This window comes from Varanus komodoensis, unplaced genomic scaffold, assembly GCF_004798865.1.
Source record: "Varanus komodoensis strain SLA01 unplaced genomic scaffold, ASM479886v1 scaffold1, whole genome shotgun sequence".
Lineage (NCBI taxonomy): Eukaryota > Metazoa > Chordata > Lepidosauria > Squamata > Varanidae > Varanus > Varanus komodoensis.
In genome coordinates this window covers 116,768,420-116,789,783 of record NW_025335268.1, presented here as the reverse complement: position 1 = coordinate 116,789,783, position 21,364 = coordinate 116,768,420, and the positions used below count along the sequence as shown (strand labels likewise).

Genomic DNA, 21,364 nt, shown 5'->3' with positions numbered 1-21,364 from the left:
GTAGCGCTAGTCCTATAGCATCTTCTGTGGTCACTGATTGAAGTCTGGGCCTGATTTAAGGGCTTAACATTGACATAGAAAGCTCTAAATAGTTTAGGGCCTGGATATCTGAAGGAGTGTCTCTTTCCATACATACCTGCCCAAACTTTGTGATCTTCCACTGAGATCCTTCTCTGGGAGTCTTCTTCGAAAGAGGTTAGAAAAGTGGCCACCTGGGGAAGGGTCTTTTCTGTGGTAGCACCCCAGGTATAGAATGTGCTTTTCAGAGATATGTGCCTAGCACCAGTGCTTTATTCATTTTGGTGTCAGGCCAAAACCTTTTTATAGTGGCGCCCCGACTATGGAATGCGCTCCCCAGAGAGGTCCACCTGGCGCCGTCATTATATGTTTTTCGGCACCAGGTTAAGACCTTTTTATTTAATCAATATTTTAATAAGTTTTAATATTGAATTTTATAATTGTATTTGCAGCCAGAGTGGGTCGTCAATTTATTTATGCTGTTAGTCATCCAGAGACGTTAGTAATTGGATGGCATACAAATTTCATAAATAAATAAATAAATAAATAAATAAATAAATAAATAAATATTCAGCCAGTATTTTAATGGTTGAATGGTTTTTACTGTATATTTTAATATATTGCACATTATGTTTTATTTAAGTTCTGTTATGGTTTCTGTCCTTTGTAAGCCATCTAGAGATCCATCTTGGATATAAGATGGGATAAAAATGTTATTAAATAAACAGTATAAAGTTATTTGGCATTTTGAGAACAATGGATGACCTTGTACTTAATGGTATTCCAATGATATTAAAGACCTCAAAGCCTTTCAAGATGATCATGAATAGTAATATTATGGTTGCGGAAAAAGGGTTGTACTTCAAGGTAGTTTTTTAAACATATCAAGCTATTGAACTATTGGTGTCTAGGTTCTGTGACTGAGCTCCCCATGAAGAGCACGGGAAAAAACCAAAGAAGGGCATACAGTGTTTCAGTCTTTTAATAATGCATTAACATTCCATGATATAAAATAGAAAATAATATATTCTTGCAGCACTTCAGCTATTGCCAGTTTTTCAGATTTTCATAATATATGGTAAAATCAGTACTTTGTTTCAGAAAGGTCTATTTTAGAACTGTCATATTTCTCCCTTGTGAATATAATTTTCTGTCAAGCCTTGTGTAAATGCCAGAAATCAAGTGGTGGACTTTTGGAATACCAGGGCACCTGCTTCACATAGAGAAGGTCCTGGTTTCTATATACCATCTCTAGGTAGCTATAGTTCTGCCTGTAACTTTGCAGTGCTGTGGCCAATCAGTTGTTGCCAATACTGGGGTAGGTGAACCAAAGGTTTGACTTCGGTTGCTTCTTATGCTTCTATGTGTATCTTGTCATATTTTTGTATTCAGATAGCTGCCAAAAAAGTCTTGATCTTGCAAAAATGTGGTTAGCTACCCAAAGAAGAAAAGTGAATGCCATATCATAAATGCTTTTTAAATACTATTTCCTTTGGACAGCACTATCTTAGCTAACACATTCCATTTACCACAATTGAAAACTAACATTTACCATACTAGTGTTTTAAGATACATACAATACATAATATGCTAAAAAGCTCACATCAAACTCTAGATTAGTTATGCAAACACTGCATTTCAAATAAGGTGTGCTTAGAGTGGTCCGCAAAATATAAAATTGCCAATCTGAGTCTTCAAAGTAAAGAAATTCAAGTATATCAAATTTGCATCTTTTTCCAGAGAGGATGTTTTTGGAGTAACTGGACTTAAACTGATCTGAATTGTCCATAGGATGTTTTTCCATGTTCTGTTGCAGCAGGTTCTCATTACAGCTTGAAACTAATGGATTGCTACCAAAGTAAGGCTCCAATTCATAGCAAGTCTGCAATACTTGCACAAACTTGGCTTTATTTATGGCAAATTGAATGTATTTCTGTTAAGAACTGTATGAGTATATGCATTATTAAAACACCTTTAAGGTATGAATGTGGCAACAATGTATTCACATACCGTATTTTTCGCTCTATAAGGCACACTTCCCCCCCCTCAAAAGTAAGGGGAAATGTCTGTGCGTTTTATAGAGCAAATGTGTGTGTGCCCGACACCTGGGATGCTGCCGGCCCACCTGCACCACGTGGCACCACCTGGCTGGCACGCGCTCGGCACGCGCTACACCCCCCCCCCGGCGCAGGTGAGAGCTGTGCTGCTCGGGGAGCGGTGTGGAGGAGGAGCAGCCACGGACTTTAACCCGCCGGCCGCATGGAGAGATGGACTGCACACCCCCACTGCCCTGGAAGACCTGCCGCGGAGAAGGGGGAGCCGCGGGCTTTAACCCGCCGGCCACACGGAGAGACGGACTGCTCACCCCCACCGCCCTGGAAGACCTGCCGTGGAGAAGGAGGAGCCGCGGGCTTTAACCCGCCGGCCGCACGGAGAGACGGACTGCTCACCCCCACCGCCCGGGAAGACCTGCCGCCGCTGTGCCGCCCGGAAGACCACCGCCAGCACGCTGCCGGCCCGGCTGCACCACACCTGGCCGGCACGTGCTCGGTGCGCCCTGCTCCACCCCCCTCCTCCGGTGCAGGTGAAAGCTGTTAATCACAGGTCGGTGTGTGTTTTCAAATGGCAACCCGTCTTTTAATGAAGCTCATGGGGAAGTGATGGGGAATGTGCCTGTGATTATCAGGAAGCTTTCCATGGATCCCTCCTCTAAAAACTAGGTGCATCTTATGGTCAGGTGCGTCTTACAGAGCAAAAAATACGGTAAGTGGTATGAACTTTATGTTCTGGTGCCATCTACTGGGGGAGAATTGCCAGCGTAAAATCCCAGCGGCTAAAGAATTTTGAGTGTTTGTAAAGCGATTGCTCTCAATAACAAGAACATTGCGGTTGGGAACAATTGAGGAATAGGGGTGTATTGAGACCTGTAGTCTTCTGCCCATTACTACTGAAAAGAGCGTGTATACATTAGTAGTTGTAGAATAACTTTACAAAATCTTGATATTTTTAGCCTTTTGCTTTTTTTTTTTTTTTAGTATACTACTTGCAGGTTTTTTTCCCACATGAAAGCTTGTATTTATAGATCAAGAATTTCCCCCCCTTTTCACTTGAAAATTGTGCATGCCGTGTCATTCCTGAGACCTTTTTCTTATCTCTTAGGAGTGAAAATATTTCACGATCATGGAACCACAATGTTGCCTCCCATTTTAAGGTTTCCCTTTCCATATCCTGACTTTACGACTAAACGAACTATTTCCATATCCATTGTTACCACATTGAAATTGGAGGTTATATTGACACTAAGAATAGTCAGGTTCTGGCACCAGGTTAAATTTATTTATTTATTTATTTATTTAGCTAGCTAGCTAGCTAGCTAGCAGACTTATAGGCCGCCCCATTTGCCTAAGCCTCGGGGCGGCTTACATACTATTACAAAAGGCATACTATTTGGTATAGGACAGGCCTTTTGTTAAAATGGTAGGGTCTATGTATCACAGTGAGATGGTTGATGGATGACATTAACAATTTTTGAGACTGATTTTTTTCCTGTAAGTTTTTATTGGTTTTATGATACAATAAATCTGTATTATGTATTGCAATCATTTGTGATGAATAGTGGGATATTAAACCTAATATATTTGGGTCAAAGTGTTCATTCTCACTTCTCAAAGTAAAGTGAGAATGAACAGCTTTTATGGTAATATAAATGGTGTCTTAAGGTCCAGAATATGTTGAGTATTTAGTGGTAAATTGAAGATTGGCTTTTTTGTCTTAAGGGCCTAGGTGTTAAAGGAACAAGGCCTTTCATATTAGCAGTAACAAAATTCAGTTTATCACCAAGCAATAACTTTGCATAGGTTCTTGAATAGGTAACTTAATAGGTCATATTTTTCATTGCTTAATTGAAATGTATGTTGTGTTTAGTTGACAACTGTGGGAAGTGATGCTTTGATCCTTTGATCAAATGACCCTTTGCAAGTTCCTAGTCACCCTTACTGACTCCTTTCACACCCAAATCCTTGTCTCTAAGACATGTCACCTGATAGTGGCGAATACATCATCAGTTCAGTAGGAGATGCTTTATGACCTCAACAGAGAGTTCTGATTATTTTGTATAGATAAGTGCTTGCTAAGAATCATCTCAGAGCCTCAGATCACCTGAATTTACCAGGTAGAAACATTTCTGTTATGTCATACCACTCTGATACTGATATCCTTTTCTCTTTTGCTTGCTCACAAGAGGAGCCTTTTATAGGGAGGGTCCCTTGGCCTTTCCCTAGTTCTGGCATTGTTAGATAGAAGGATAGACAGGGTTAACTGAACTTTTGTTAAAAGATTTAAATATTTGCTTTCTCCAAAGTAAATTACTTCCTTCTACTATGAAAAATGCAGTGAAAATTTGGAATGCTTGGCTTAGAGGCATTTAAGGTGAGTTCTATTCCACTTCCTTTGAAGGACTTCTGGAAAGTGAGAATGTTTGGGAACTGTGCACACTGGCTTATTTAAATATATCTTAATTCTACAGTTTTTGCAGAACACATTATGCAGTACATGTATTGTGTGTAGATACAAATGGTAAAATTTTGAATCTATATTTTGTGCTCCTTTTCTTCCTAGAGTACAACAGGACCCCCATATCTGCACAGTTCAGTTCCAAGCCCCCCAGTGGATGCCTAAAACCACAGAAAATAGAATACACTATATTATACTAAATATACATCCCTTTTCCCCCCACAGTTTTGTTTATTCTTACTTCAGCATACAATTCCTCCCACCCCATTAAGGCAATAATCTTTGCTTACAGGAAGCACTTTAAAGACTTCTCTTTTGGGCTGAGGTCAGCTTGGGTTAAATGAAGATTTGGTAATTGAACTAATAGATTTGGGCTCCAGCTGTAGATATGTGAGAAAGAGGCATATATAAGGAAAGCAAACATGTTTTCTGTGAATTGTCTGTAATTGCATTATTACTGTACTGGTAGTACTATTACTATAGTACTACTCCACTTAAGGGTAGAAAATAGGAAAGAGTGTTATGTGCCATCAAGCTGTCTCTGGCTTAAGGTGATCCTGTGAATGAGTGCCCTGCAAAATGTCCTGTTCTTCACAGCCCTGCTCAGCTCTTATAAGACTTACTTATATGTAAGTCTTGATTTAGCCATCTACGCCTTAGGTGTACATGCAGCCATAATTCTCTTCATAATTTATCAGTGTTAAGGGAGAGTTTGAGGATTGTGCACTTCTTTGCTCTTATGCTTCCCACCTTCTATCAGCCTTAACTATAGTTAAGGATTAGTACTAATCCTGGTTCAAACCTATGTAGTGTTGACATGCTGATATAATCTTTAACAGTGGTTAGAATAGTGTAGGGGATTTACAGATGGGGTTGTGGAAGATGCCCTTCATTTTCACAACTGTTTTCAGTCTCTTGATAATGTTTAAGATAATTATTACATTACATTACCATTCCACCCATAGTTGAAGCTCTTTGGGCAGGTCACAACATTTAAGTCACCCATCCAGATTTCAGCCAGGCCTGACCTTGCTTTGCTTCCAAGATTAGGTAGAGTCAGGCACTTCATGCTAAACAGAAGCTTATGGGAATGTTAATACTTGTACAGCTTGCCATTACAAGTTGTATTTATGAGAGAGAGAAAGTAAATATTTTAGGGTGGAATCCTATATGCAGCTTTACAGAGAAAAGAAGCCTACAACCAAGTGGCTAGGCCATTCAGGTAGTTGTAGGTCTCTTTTCTAAAAAGCAGAATTGTTTCTTTAAAAGTTAAATATCTGCTTGTTGGTGTGTAGGTGTGTGTGTTGTTAACAAACTTGCTAGAATGCATTTTTGTCAGCTCCAGCAGAATAGTGGAGTTCTGAAAATGGTAGCTCCTAGTCTGGATAGCTAGATACCAGTTTTGTTAATATTTAGATGGAGAAAATTACATTGAAGGAAATATTGATAAAAATATGCTACTAATCATAATATAGTTACGATATTGGATTAATAGCAACTTCAAATAAAATTAGACCACAATTTTTATTTGTGCTTAAATAGTGATCAAATTTATTTCATTATTATATTGAAATAATAATACTGATAATACTAATTATTATTATTGTATTAGTGGGAACTGTAAGAAAATGTTTCCTTTAAGGGAGTCTGGCAGTCAGCTATAACTTCTTTCAGGACGCTTTATTCCACCTCACTTTCACACCCTGTTTCCTTCTTTTTTCCCATCAATGAGTCTGTATGCTGTGACCACTGATCATGTTCAGTTTTGAGGCGTTCTCCCTTAGGCCTTTCTTTCCTAAATTTTAATTGAACTTCTGCAAACTATGTGTTTTCTCCAAGCCTTTATTTTTTTGTGCACGGACTGTGGTGTTTGGTTATATACAGTTCCATAATTGGGAAATGAGCTTGCTCTTACGATGTATTATCAAGAGCAGTAGGCTGCTGTTAAAGAAGTGAAATTCCTATACAGTAAAATTAACATGTTTGGAGATGTACCCAGCCAGATTAACCACATCCATGTGTAACAGACAGTTTGCAAAGCCTGCACCATCTGAATAAGTAAAAAATGCCCTGAGATGACAGTTTCAGGAAAACTTGATTTATTAAAATATGGGAATGGTGTTCTTAACATCTGCAGAAATTTTGTATGTGTTGAAGGTACAACTGTATATCTGACAAATATTTCTGAGCCAAATTTGCGGTTTCTGATTGTTCATGAAGAGTAGTGGTTGAGGGAGAATAATTACCTTGAGTATAAAAAAAGTAAATTACACTTCAGTGCCTTTTAGTAGGAATGTTCTGAATGAATATACTTTAAAATATGATTCTGCACATAGTTATTTGTATGATGATAATTATAGGGAAGATAATTATGCACAGTGGCACATTTTACCCAGAGTGTGGCAGTAGTTAATAGTGTATTATTCCTGTTAACTAGGAAATCATTCTGGAAAGAATAGTAATTTGCAGCAGGCATCCTCTGTACACAAATGCATATTGCTCATGTAGTGGTTGATTATTAAGTGGTTAGATCTGGTGAAAGGTTTTATGTTGTCACATGTGTCATTTAGCACAGTATTCAGCTCTGTCTTGATCTTTCAGAAAAATATTAAACACTTCTGCAAAATGTGGTTTCCTGCTTTTATATGCTTCTCCTATTTTTGGAGGTCCTCAGCAGCTGATGGGGAATTTCCATATTGAACAGCCTGAATACTTGCCATATATTTTGAAGCATGTCAGCTTAGGGCTACACAACCAAATGTATATGCATGAAACTTGCCTTATGATAATTGGTAGTCATCTGCTGTCAGCTGGAATGAATGCCGTTCTCATTATTCTTAAATGCAGTGTGTTGTATTTTTGAGCCCCCTCCCTCTCTTTGTCCAAGAGCTTGTTTTGGCACACACATTCCATTTTCTTTCCCATAGCAGCCCTATTGTGAGTATAAAGTCTGAAACTGCTGGAGAATGCTTGACAAGCAAGTTTCATATTTTTTGTCTTAAACATACTTTATAAAGAAAAATTCTGAATGTAAGATCAGTGAGCTGAAACCTGTGTCCTCAGAGCATAAATATTTTGTGGGCCTGATTTTTACTTGCTCTTTTTATTTTGTATACTTTTTATCACCTTGATGTCCTGTTGAACAGTTTCTTAAAATTGATTGCAGTTCTGCAGTTCTACTTGCTTCAATGAATCAGAAATTAATTGTTCCAAAATTTTTGCTCTTGTGAATTTGTTGAAGATTTCACGTTACTAAACTGCATTATTACTAAGGTGGCAATATGGTTCTTTATTTTCATAGAATAGTTGCACAGGGCCCTACATATATCTGCTCCAAACTGATCTCACTGATTTCAGTGGGGTGTACTGGCAAGTTTAGAATTGGCAGCACTGTTGGGTGTGCTGCTAAAGGGGAGCATTGTGTTTGCTTATCCACCCCTTTGACACCCCCAACTAATTGTGGGAGCTGAGTGAGGTAACTCTGGAGAGACCTAGTTTGACATTTCAAGAGCTCATGTGATTAAATGCTAGCTTCTCAAGATTTGCCTCTCTTACCTAAAATTTGCTGTGGGGGGAAAGGAAATTTTATTTTTTCCTCAGCCTTGTTTCTTTATCCCCATAGTATATTCATCCTTACTTCTTAACTCTTCCTAAGCATTAATCATTCATATGAATATGGTGCAGATTCACATTTGTATATATATTTGTATTATTGGGCAGATCGTCCTATTTAGGAACTCCCAACTGAACTGATCCAGAGAGTTTGGGGTTGTCCTAAAGGAGCATATTCCTTCTTGACTTCAGATGTTGTACAGGATTCAGCAAACCACAATCCTTATGGTTGCTTCAGCATTTTAGATAAGAAGGCCCTTGTGGTATAGAGCTAAGCACATCTTGATGGGCCTGGGTAAGATGAGTAAGACATAGGTTAGATATTAGCAGCTCTTTATGAGCTGGTACCAGGCTGTTTACAATTGGCTCAAGGGAATCTTGCTGCCCGCAGTATACCTGAGCATCCCATTCCCCTGAGATAGTTGCCAGCTTCTTATAGAATAGAATGGTGCACAGCTTGATCCCGGAATTCTTTTTGGGATTTGTGATTTCCTTAAACTTCTTCAGGCCATTTCTCTACACTATGAATTCATCCTCTCCCCAGCAATGTGCTGGAATACTACCCAGAGGATCCTGTGAGAAGAGAGTAGGTGAAGATGTGCCTTTGTCTCCTCTGCAGGATCTATGGTGCATGGTAGGGAAAAGAGATTACTCTAGTGAGCAAACTCTGATACAGTAAAAGTACCTGTAGAAACTGTTTTTGTTGAATACTATTTTACTGCACATGAGGTTCTGTTACAGGGGAGGATAGAGTAAAGTTCAGCTAGCTAGGAGTAATTGGTGGGAACATTTCACTAAAAAGGGGATGGTGTTAATATTGGCACCTATGTGTTGTACAAATGTGACAAAATTTTACATATGGCTGTGTTTAGGGATTGTACAGTATGAAATGTCAAAAGACTGCAGATATTCCCTCTTTTCAATGAAATGCAGGATTTTGCTCGGGGAAAATTATTTCAGCAATCATTACAGCAGGAGGGCATTTTCTTTAAAGTTGTATAAAACAGGATTACATGAATTACTTATTCTCAATACATTTATTCATTTTCCTTGAAATGTAAATTGTTTAGTGTTGTTGTTGTTGGTTGCTTGGGGTTCTGTGGAAAACTGGTGAATAAATACTTCACATACTCAGAAGAAGTTTGTGTCAAAACCATTGTGATAGAATTGGCGCTGGTTTTGGTGTGCTGTTTGGGCCAACAAACATTGTTTGACCATGGTTTGTTGGGTCTGAATTTGCACACTGCTTCATCACTAGAATCTGGAGTGAATTTATCAATATATGAAACTGAATGCACAGAGAGTAGATAACAAAAGTAGACAGATACTTCCTAAGCATACTTTGTCTCTGCTGTGTTGGGAAGCTGAATCCATGCTTTGGGTTCTAAGCCATTCTTTCCAATCTACTGCTCTGTAGATGTGAAGAACCCAGGGAGTATATCTCTTGACAAGACTTTGTCCATGGTTTCTGTTCATCTGACTGCAACACTCAGGAATAGTGATGAAGAGTCTCTAGATGATTTCAACACAACCATCTAGATTTCACAGCTTTGGCTGTGAGGCGGTATAGAAATGAAATAAATAATACTAGTAATAATAACATGTTCGGATTACCCTTCTCTCCCCTGATTTCTTTTGCTCTGCTTCTGTCAGGTATCAATTATTTTCAGATCTCTTGTTAAATACAGGTCATTTTAGTACTGCCAAACAATCTGTACCAGCCTACCTCTAACTAGGGTTTTTCAGATATTTTTTACATAAACTTTTAGTAGCCCAAGACATTGAAAGTTATTCAAAACAGCTCTTCTTACTTAAGGCTGCAATCCTCTAGACCTAAGAGTAAATTGCACTGAAGTCAGTGTGACTTATGACTGAGTAGATATGTGTAGGTTTGCAGTGTTAATTTATTCATCTTGCTATTATTTCTCTCATTATTGGCCTTGACTACACGTTCTCAGCATTTTCAGCTAGCCCCAAAGATTGACAGTGATTAATATTAGCACAAAATTCACATTGCATTGCCAACATGGTTCAGTAAGTGCTATTTTTAACTTGCATAAATACTCTGTTTTACTAAAACATTGCCAAGAAGCATTCAAATGTATCAGCAAGAAACCTTTAAAATCCATCAGTTAACTTCAAGCTTGAGAGTGAGTAATTGTGGAAAAATGGATCTAGTATACTCTTGAACCAGTTAAAATTGTTTTAATCAATATCACCTTTCTTCTTAGTATGGGCAAATGACATTAAACAAGAATTAGCATTTCATGTATTTTAATTCATTGCTTTGAATTGTTGTATTCAAATTGTGGCATGGATATGATCACAGATATGTATTTCACATACATTTGTAGGTAAAATAATTCTTAAATATACAAGCTATAAATTGCTGTACCTATATTGATGGAACTTTATTCACATATAAGCAGGAAAGAAACAAAAAATTCAGATGGAATAACACAGGTGTGGGCAGCTTGCATGCTTTGAATCTTTTTTATTTTATATATAGACTGTTGTTAAAATAGTAATTCTTATACTTGATGTGAGATGCAGTGATAACCCATAGTTTAGGCTTTGATAGCAAAGATATTTGTATTTGTAACCTGCCTAGAGAGCCATTTTTGGCTATTGGGTGAGACGAAAATCTAATAAATGTGTATATGTACTGGGTTTATGTATGCATATATGTTTGTGTCTGTGTATTTGTATAAAACGGTAATCTATTAGTAGCTAACTCCATTTTCGGCTATAGTAAACCTCAGGGTATGAGATTTCACTTGCAGCTTCATAACTAACAATTAGAAACAAGGAAAATTAGAACAAGGATCCAGTTGAGTTTTACCATGGGAAGAAATTAGAAAGTTATATTTTTACTTTTTCTCATGCTCTGTGGTAACATAAGCTTTGGAAATGGGTTATCCTAACATTTTGGTTTCCCTACTTTTCTGTTATATATGAATGCAGTCATTGTTGCTCACTGATATGTTAAACAGTTTGAAGATTGGCAGTGTTACTGAAATGTGTACTATCTGACTTTTTTGTAAACCTGCTGCAGTTTTAAATTTGGTCCAATGATTTTTTATAACTGGGACTAAAAGTATTAGATCATTTTAAGCATCGCCTTTATCTTTTTCTGTCCCTAGATAATTGACTTTATTTTAATCAGTACATAATTACCCAAATGATGAAAAGCTAGCATTCCTTCATGTGCTCAGCATTGCAGGTTGCGCTGCTCAGCAAATGGCCCTCTGCTTTCCAGCCCATAGATAACTGAGTTTTGCACAAGGCATGGCAGCTAACTCTCTTTACATAATACCCTTCTGAGCCAATCACTCGCATAACTGACACCTTAAAATCTTGATGGGGAGAGTGAAGGGAAAAGCAAGAAACTCCTTCTTGCCATAAAAGTGAATAATACTGTGCAAGCTGGCAGTGTTGACAGGGTTTTGTAGTCCAAATCTGGGGTAAGAGAATAATGGAAAGTTGAAACTGCGGGGGTCATGATGATGATTGCTTACCTCTCTGTAGCAGGACATTTACATCAATCTGGTTTTGTAGATTTCGGAGATAATTGGAATAAATATTTCTGGGCATACCATTCAATGAAAGACTGCAATGTGTTTTTTTAAATAAAATTTAAAATGATAAAATATAGTGATTTCTTTAATCTCTTAAATTGGATTGTAAAACTTACTCTTTTGTATACTGCTTTATAGCCAAAGTGCTTGTAGAATTGTAGAACTTAGCCAGTAAATGAAAAACATATTAATATGCCTGACAGCGTGAAGGATATGTTGGTAGCTTGTGATGAGCGGGAGGTTGCAGTTTATTTGCATATGTTATTTATGTAATTGGGGAATTTTATAGTATGCAGGGATTTGTTACAAATCCCCTCTTGCCAGTGGAAACTTCAAGACAGCTTGGGTGATGAAGTCCTTATAATAGTGGCTGCATGTGGCAGAAAAAAACAAGAATTAGGGCTTATAAATCAAATTATTGATGTTAAATTTAAAGATTTTTAAATAGCAGTATCATTTTTGAGCTTATATATGGCTTGGGAACTAGGAATCCTGTTAAAATTCCAAAAGGATATCTTAATCCTCTTGGAATTTTAAGATGGCATATTGCTTTTAATGTTATTGAAAAGTTCAGCCTGCTGGTAGAGCTGGCACGCTTAAGTAGCCTTTTGAAAAGTGGTGAACACTTCCTCTGTAACAATTCAACACTGCCTGAAGGCTCTGGTGTTACATTTCAAAGAGTGTAGAGCAATGTATGCATTCTCATTTTTAGCAGAAAATGTAAGGTCTTTCATCCAACACATCTATTTGTTTCTACAGAGTGTGTAAATAGATGCACAGAGCTTTAAACAACTGGTGTCTTAACCTTGGTTCTGATTAAATATTTAGAGACGACCACTTTTATTTTATTCTGATACCCAGCAGAAGTATTGCCTTCTCAATAGTGCAATGGAGAACTTAGCATTTGAAGGAAAAATCCTGTGGGATAGTAGTAGTAGTAGTTGTTGTTATTATTATAATAATATTACATTTCTATAGCTTTCAACTGTCCCCCTGGTGGAAAAGTTTGAGGACCCCTGGTCTAGGGCATGGGTAATGGGATGAGACAGAGGTACTGAGGACTTGGGTAACAGATCCCAAGGCGATATAGAGTCAAAAGTCCAAAAGCAAGGTTCAGTAGCAAATTCAGGTCATAGTTACAGAACAGACCAAGGTCAGGAATTAAAAGGAATGTCTTGGGGCAAGACAAATAGGCAGTTGAAAACAAGCCTAAGGTCAAGAACCAGGAAGACAGAGGTGCAGGTTCTTTGAAGCAGGTTAACTGGGCAGGGTTCAAGAACAGCGAGGGTGTGGCAAGCAAGGCTAGATAGGAAGGCAGTGCAAAGCAAGGCATGGTATGATACAGTAAGGCACAGTGATGTAGCAAGGTACAGCAGGATACAAAGTTCAGGCAAGATACAGGAGCTAAACCACTGCTAGCAGGTAACCTGTATTGCTAAGGCAGCATGGTAAGAGGCCAGAGAGGAAGCAGATCAAGCAAGGTATAAGAGTTGGACTGGAACGCAGCAAGCCTGGTATCGCTGAGGCAATATGGTGAAGAGGACACAAGAAGAACCAGATATAGCAAGTATCAGGATAGGTGCAGGAGCTGGGTGTAAGATGCAGGCACTATAGCGAACAGGAAGGCCTGTGTTGCTGAGGAAAGTTCTGGAGGGAAGAGCTTACTCTTATATAGCTTTTTCCTCCATGGCTCCCTGATGCCACTCATTAGGAGGGTGAGAGCTCCAGCAAGCACTGGAACTGATCCTGAGAATACTGAGGTGGGCATTCTGATTCTGGCCACCAGTTGGAGGCCCAGAGCAACTCAGATCCTGACAGATCAGAGGTTGTCAGTGTGATGTGTGAATGTGGACTGTCGGACAACAAACCATGGATTAAATGCTAGAGTGTTTCTCTCCTCAGTAGGGGTTCACATTCATAAGGAATGCTCATAACCTCCAAATGCACTGATTGAAGATAGTTTACAGTAAGTGGAAAGTGGCTTATATGCATTGTACATCCCCCCCATAGCCCACAGCTCCCCAAATTTGCTGCTGTGGTGTGTGAACTGCATCCATGTGTTGTAACCTCACTTGCTTCTCTACAAGTGTAAGGGAACAAGGATCCAGTAGGGTTTTGCCAGTGGAAGAAAGTAGTGATCTTGAAGTTTCCCCTTTTTCCCACAGTACCCCAAACCAGCTCCTACACTGGTCTGGAGGTTTCCTCAGAGTAATGTTTCAGAAGGCAGAGAAGGATGCAAGGAAGAGGAGGAACTGCTGAGAGTTGCCTCTTTTTTTTCCAGCATGCAAAACTATGTTCATCACAAATCTTTATCCTACTTTTTGAGACAATTCTTTAGAACATTTTGGATCCATATAAAGGCAAAAACCAGCATATGCACCTGTGATTTATAGTTTTGCCTTTTAGTACTGAAGACATCAGATTGGCATTCTACAAGTTAAAAAAAGACCATTAGCTAATTGGCTTCTGGTTAAGATGATGCTGATTTCTAGGTCAACATAAAACAAATGAACATTTAAATTGGTGATGAACAGCTGTTCCAGATCCCCTTTCTGCATTGCCTAGCTTTAAGATAAATGTGTAGCCTTGAAATTTGTAGCCTTGATAATTGTACTTTACTTTGTTACATATAACTTTGTTACATATAACACTCTGGCTCACAATGCTTCGTCAGTGAGACAGAGTGTTTCACAGTGATAGCAGAATTATGGATATAGAGATTAATTTGATTTTGCAGACCATTTAAATTCAGGAAAGATTATTGTTCAGAGTGGGAAGAAACTATATTTTCAAGGTAGAATGATTTTTAACAGTATTTTAAAGTTCTTACATATATTTACAGAATAGTTGTTTTAGAGTGACTATTCCTATTCAAATCCTACTAACATTTTAACACAACAGTATTTTTGTTCACAGTTACAACTAGAGAAGGGCATTAATATCTCAAAGACCACAGAGAAGGAATCCTATTGAATTCTAATTGTTTCAGTTAGCACATTTGTATTGCCTGCAATTTTTAGGCATTCTCATTTGAATTTAATCTGCTGTTAGTTACTTGTAAAGGAATCTAGATTTTACAAGAAAACAGACAGTGTTGTTTACTATTTTAACTTCAGTTGAATATCTAAATTTTGAAGCAATGTGTGTGGTAAAGTGCCCTTTGCAATCATTTTCTTTCTCATAATGGGAAAACGTGGGAAAAACCTCTAGGCATCTAATTTATTTTGTTTCTAAGGTGACATAGCTACTGTTTTGTTATAGCAGTGGTAATAACTTTACTCTAAATGTATACATAACCAGCTTCTTTAAAATGCTGTTTGCTTAAGGATTTTTTAAAGAAAAGCAAAGCTTTACAAATGATAGTAGTTAATTTACCTAGGAGGATATGGAAGTGTCAGAAAATAAGATTTAAGGTGTGGGTTGGGAAAAAAGTAAGATTTAATTTGTCACATTTTATTATGAAGCAGGATCTGTTAATAAGGAATTACATTTTAGCATTTACTTTTGAGAGGGCAGGCACAATTAACAGATAAAAAGACTTGACTAAATCATTCCTTTTTATGAGTTAAGGGGTGAACTCTGATATCAAAAGCCCCTGGAATGAGAGGGTCATAGGTATTGTATATAAAGTGGGAGGAGCAGTGGAGGTGATCATTACCTTCTGTCTTACAGCACTTTCCAGAAATGCCCCTTTTATACCTCTCAGAGCAGCTGGCATAGGTCTTTTTGTGCCAGCTGCAGAGGGGAGGGGAGTCTGTGCTCCACTGGGCTCTTGGCTTGTTTTCTCAAGGACTTGTTTAAATCATTGGCTGTAGTACTTTTTAGTCCAAACCATTAAACGCTGTAGAAGTGTTTTAACTAAGACTCGGAAAGGAACTGAACTACACAACATCTTTTTCTCTGCCTTTCTCACATATAGACTTGGTATGAGTAGAAAGCCAAACTATGATTCAGTGATGGAAAAGCCTCCAATTTTGCTCTCAAGTTGGGATGTTAAGGGTTTTAATCATAGTGTTGTTGCAATCCAGGTGAATTGCATGAAATGTGTGGATCATTTTATCCGTGTCAAACAGCACTTTGCAGGGTGGACAAGGTAGAATGTTAGTAGTTTGAAATGACAATTGCCTGATCCTCCAAATCAGGATGGATTTATTTTAAAACCAATTAATTTAAACGATTGATTTAAATTAAGTTTCCAATTTTATAATCCACATGTTTTCTAACCAAACATGCATACTAATTGGTTGCTCTTACAATTAAAATGTATAAAATTTGCAACCTAGATGTACAAGTGAAACCTTTTGGCTGTGCAGCCCACATGCCTTTTGTACTGTGTACTCATCTGTCTGCTCATAGAACAATATGTATATAGTCAAGGATACTAGGCAAGATCATTTACTTGGTAATGGGGGCTAAAGACCCCAATTCTTTGTGTACATATTTGGAAAAAAATCCAACGGAATAAAAATGGATTTACCTTTGAGAAATATGCACAGGGTTAGGATAGAAATGTAACTTCCTAGAATCCCAGATATGATGATTCCTTGGCAAAAAAGTGTTTCTCTATAAGATGGAAAGTAAATTAGCCATGCTGACTGTTTGGAAGTTGTAAGTATCGAAATCAGAATTGAATTATAAAGCTTGGGTAGCTAGAAGGTGCAAAATAAGAGCACAAAATAATACATATGGGCTTGGTGCATAATTCTAATGAGTTACAGAAGCACTTCACCTGGGTCCTATTGCCTGCATTGATATGTTAATCCTTTGGTCCAGTGGGAAACCCATATTAATAAATAGAATTTTTGTGTAGTAGATAATACAGCCCAGGGGTGTTTCCCAAGCAATTTTCCCTTTCACATCAGAAAACAAACTTTAATTCAGTGTTTGAAAGATGGTCATGATTTAGTTTTAAGAGAGAGGGGGTTAACATTCAGTACTGCTACTCCATTTACTTACACTAGTGAGTACTGATGTCTGACTAGTGTAAACTACTTCTGAGGTACACCAGTAGCATAAGCTGGCATGATGGATTTCCTCAGAAAACTCGCAGGTTGTGCTGTTGTGGGTACTAGAGATTATATAGAAACAGACCGAGTCAGAAGGGGTCTCCTGGGCCATCTAGTTTGACCCCCAGCTCCATCTGGCTCAGCTCATGACATGCCCAACATGTGCATGTCCAACCTATCTTTGAACACCCTCACCAATGGGGCCTCAACCACCTCCTGTGGAAGCCCATTCCATACCCTTGGGTGCTTCCTGTCATCTAAATTTTTATTTTATTTTATTTATTAAAACATTTTTATGCCGCCCCATTCGCCGAAGCCTCGGGGCGGCTTACAACAATAAACCGCCCCGAGGCTCAAGGAACCTTGGTTCCTTGAGCTTTGCCCCGTTGGAGCGTGACCTGCCCTCCTCTGCATGGAAGAACAGGTCTCTACCCACCTCCGTGTGACATCCCCTCACATACCTGTATGTCACCAACAGATCCCCTCTGAGTCTCCTCTTCTCCAGGCTGAAGAGACCCAGTTCCCTCAGTCTCGCCTCATACGGCATCCCCTGCAAACTGGTCACCAACCTTGTGGCCCTACACTGCACTGACTCTAACATGGCTATATCCTTCTTGCAATGAGGAGCCCAAAACAGAGCACAATACTTCAGTTGCAGGCGGACCAGAGTCGTATAGAGTGGTAGTAATACCTCTCTCAATCTAGAAGCCACGCTTCTGGCTATGCAACCAGGGTGGTGCTAGTCCTCTTAACCACCGCATCACACTGCTGACTCATGTTTAGCCTGCAGTCAACCAGTACCCCGAGATCTAGCAGGGGTGGGGGGGAGACAAGGGTATCATTAGTGGTATATCAATACCAAAAGTACAATGGCAGTGTTGAATATTCCTCTAAGTTCAAGCTTTCATCTTGGTTTTTACTTCTATTTTCTACTGTAGTTATAAGCATTTACATTTTCTATTGTGTCTTGTGTTGCATTTTATGGTTTTAATTGTGAACTGTTCAGAGAGGTTTGACTAGTGGGTGATAAATCTAATAAAAGCATGCTTAATGCAAACAATTTCAGATTTCTTTTTAAACAGGGTTATTTTTAAGATAAATTTTTTTGCACTTGAAACTTAACCAATCTACTTCTGTTTTTTAAATCTACCTTGATCTTGAGCAAAAATAAGCAAGAAATCGATAACTTCAGGTTTTTTGTTATATTTTTGGATGGGGTACAGGTATTGTGTGACTCCCACTCTCAGGTTTGAAAGAAACAAACTGGCAGGAGATGCAGTTTGTTTACAAGGAGCACTGGATTGCCTGGTGCAGGATTTGGTGGCCTTCTTATTTCTACATTAAAGGCAGGAATTCATATGCAGTCCCTGTGCAAAAGTTGAAGAGAAAACAGAGCAAATGAAAACACAAAAATGTGCCAGCAGTGCCTCCTTGTGAATGTAGATGCAAGAGGTTAATCCATGCAGATTGATGGGGAAATGCTTCCATGACAAATGCCTTGCCCTTTCCCACTGTCCATAGTCCATCAACACAGAAGCACTACATGATGGCGTACTCCATTGTCCATTTCATCATAGGCAGCAAGAACCTAATTCTGAACTCACTCATCTACAGGTGCAATAATGAGTCAGATCCATCATTGGATATATGATATCTCTCAGACGCCACACACAAGAACCACTGTATCCTTTAGGTAAGTAAGTTGCATAAGGAGTGCTAAAGGAGTGGTCACATTTAAGCCCTGGAGTGACCTTGCACTAGACATGGTTAGGAAGGTTTTGTACAGATGAACTTGAGGAAGTGCTATTCCATTCAGTGGGGCCCACTGTCTAATTCTCACTTGGCCGTTTTTGCACATCCCCTTTTCTGGCAAATCATGTGAGTGCCCACTCTACTATTTTGCTTGACTAGCCAGCATAGCTCGTTATTTACCCAGAAACCCACACACATTGACCACAGCAGCATTAACTAATCTACTTGTGAACTTTGAAAGGCCATCTTCCCTGTTCTCACTTTGGACCATAAGCAACACCTGGTAGGGGAAAAAAAGGCTATGGCTTTCAATGCACCATCCTGTTGTCAGCTGAAAATTGACTTTTTCATACCAACTTGTGCTTTTGACAGTTGTTTGACAGTATAGTAGGAGATGTCATGGCTTCCATGGCTCAATATTTGGACCTCCTATGTGGTCTGCATGAAACTGGGCAGGTGGAAGGTCCTGTTTTTTGTTCATTTTGGAGAGGCCTGTGGTGAACAGAGCACTGGTCAGCTTCAACATAGAATGTCTAACTCAAAATACATAGTAAGTATTTGGGAGTGGGATGGAGTACTATGTGTATTGATGCCCTTGCCATTTGGGGGAATGGATCTCTGGGCACATAGTTATTGTTTTCCCTACTCCATATGTCTAATTGGTGAATCTGCACTGTCGAAATGCTTATGAATGTTTGCCCGGTGATAGAATTGGGTAGAATTCCTTGGCTTCATGAACATGGTTAATTCATCTCATGTGCACATTGATAGAGGATAGAAGATTTTCTGGAAATTTTCCCACAGCTTTATATATTTCCATTTTGATAAAAAAATTCTTTTTTATAAATTTAAATAATGTAATGGAGAAATACAATGATGCAACATTATTCAATTTTGATAAGTTCAAAGTTATAGTTAACATTTATGGGTAACTATCCTGAGAAGGAAAATACAGCTCTTCTCAAATTAGTAAGTTAGCTGTTTTGTACCTTTATAGAGTGTTTTAAGACATCTACTACAGAGTTGTCATGTCTTGAAATATTTACCAATATCACAAAAAATTCTCAGTAAAATTTTGAATTGTTTAAGTAAATCATTCAACTTGCTCTGACCAAGAAATTAGATAACACTGTTTTGTTAGAAGTGCAAAACATAGGTAACAAAGGAGCCTGTTTATGAGAAAGACTTGATTATGAAATAGCATAATTATGGTATCTGCTAGGGATACTGCTACAGGATATATTCTGTACTCCATTGCACTTGCTGGTCAATGCTTAAAAAGTATGAAAAAATGATTTGAGGAGACTTTAGTAATTTAATTGAGTTCTCTATGTTATTGAGAATTAGCTACATATATCTTCTGTCTTGATGTGCTCTGTGTAAGCTGTATGCTTGCATTATACTAGGGATGGGCAATTAATGACCCTTAAGATGTATTGTTCTGCACCTTTCATTGGCCTTAATCAATAGTCTGTTGTGAGGAAAGATGGGAATTGTAAGTGAAAGCATATGGAGGACCACAGACTGCTTACTTTTGCATAATTGTGCCAAGAGATGGTGGAAAAGATTGTCTTTTGTACATTATATTATGCTACATATTATTTTTCTACATATTATATATTGTAGACTCTCTTGAAACTGGAAACTTGTTGATTGGGTATTAGCTTTGGCTGCAGTATGTTTCAGTCTGAAGTACGAAAAAGTTATATCAGGTGAATAGTTTTCCAGGATAGTATTGGAATAAAGAGTGCAGATTCAGCAGTAGCTCTGCCATATACTAAAAGCTTTAAATTATGAATCATTTTGTTAATGCTCAGCAATAATGGAAGCTTGAATCCTCAGATTACTCATCTCTAGCATTACATAGAAGATAATATCAATATATTTGTTCCCCTGCAGTGTCACTGCTATTTTCTTTCTCTAATCTATCTTGCTTATTGTGTAATATTTTTGTTTGGCTTTCCAATGACAAGAGGATTTTCCTTGGTTAGGATAGGGAGAATTAGAGGCTAATTCATTTTCACATAATTCTTCTCCATAAAGTGTCCTCTTTGCTTATATCCTACTTACTTGCTTTTCAAAGTTTAACTAGTAGTGAAGCTTGAACTTACAGTCTTGTGCTCTCATGTTTAAAATCAAAGAAGGATGACTATTCAGACCACACCAATAGCGCCTTGTAAAGGAGTAGGTAATCTAGTGTCATTGTGATGCTTTTGACTACAATTTCTATCAGTCCCAACTAACATGACCAATTGTCAACAGCTGTAGTTTAATGGCGTTCAAATTACATAAATTGCTCAAACAGTGAATCCATTAAAAGTAATCAAATGCAGGCAAAATCAAATTTGCTTAAAGATAGACACATGACTTCTGGCTCTCTATGTCCTGAATATATTAAATGGTATAAAAATTTTAAACTTTGCAAATTGACCATAGGTTGGATCCCGAAAAAAATGAACGATGTTTCTTGCCTTCCTATATCCTCTTGCACCATCCAAAAATATTTCTGAACTTGGGGATCCTTTGGATTCTGTGATGTAGCTTGAGGGATTGCAGTGGGAACTGGGAATGCAGGGAGCATGAGTGAATGTGTCACATGCCGGCTTAAGGGATCTCCTAAACCCCTATTTACTCACACACATATATGCTGTTGTTCAAATATTAACCATTGCTTAGAATATTCTTAATTATAATTAAGTTTTGTGTCATCAGATTGTCTAAGATATTGATAGACCCCTTTTTTCAGTTTACTAAATTGAATAGCTAAACACTGGTACTCCAAAATCTCTGTAACACTTTACTTGGACAAGCTGTGTACAATAAATACTTGTAGGTCTCCTTTCATGGGAAAGGGCTGTCTGATTTCTCCAAATGGCCTGGGTTCAA

General features: G+C 38.2%; 1 protein-coding gene across 7 annotated transcripts in view; it reads left to right on the top strand.

Moving 5' to 3' along the window:
- The window catches only part of MAST2 (microtubule associated serine/threonine kinase 2), a 202,114-nt gene that overhangs the window by 9,029 nt on the left and 171,721 nt on the right, over nucleotides 1-21,364 (top strand). The window lies entirely within an intron of this gene.